This window comes from Anarrhichthys ocellatus, unplaced genomic scaffold, assembly GCF_004355925.1.
Source record: "Anarrhichthys ocellatus isolate YVR2014 unplaced genomic scaffold, GSC_Weel_1.0 scaffold107, whole genome shotgun sequence".
Classification (NCBI taxonomy): Eukaryota; Metazoa; Chordata; class Actinopteri; order Perciformes; family Anarhichadidae; genus Anarrhichthys; species Anarrhichthys ocellatus.
Window position 1 is genome coordinate 669,956 of NW_022280137.1, and position 733 is coordinate 670,688.

Here is a 733-nt window from a genome sequence, read left to right on the forward strand (position 1 = left end):
CCCCCCCCCCACCCCCCCCCCCCCCCCCCCCCCCCCCCCCCCCACCCTCACCCTCACACTTGCACTCCTTTGATACGGCTGTATGTGTGTGTTGTTATTTAAGACATTCTGCCACTGCAGCCGACAGAGGACGCAGTCAGCGAGGGGCACGTTCAGATGAGAAAATGAGAACATTTGAATTTAAGCCGCGTAGCTGTGAAGCGGTACTTTTGACTGCCTCGGCTATAAATCATTTCACATGGGTTGTCACCTGTGGAAGCTCTTGTGTGTGTGGAGCACCCTCTAGTGCTTACACGGATGCATTCCTTCTTTCTTTCTTGATTTTCCTCAGTAATGCTCCTGTGAAATTATCCTCTGTTCTTATAGTTAAAGAAAAAAAATGTTTTTATTAGCGGTGAAATCATGTGACAGGGTTCAGGAAGCAACAAGTGTGGTGCAACCGCAGCGTTAGTAGTACGACTGATGGGCATGCAAATGTGCACATAAGCAGGAAGTGTAGTGGAAATACAGTGTAAATAGTAGAAATCTGTAAACTTATGTGATAAAAGAACATTTTCATGAAAACCTATACTGATTTTAATAGTTTAAAATAACAGGCAAAATATGCATTTTTACTGCTGAAATGGAAAAATGCCAGATTTCAGTGTTTATTGATTGTTTTATATATTTTATTTACATAAATAAGAACAAAATCAATCTTATTTATTATATATATATTTATATTTTGAACACA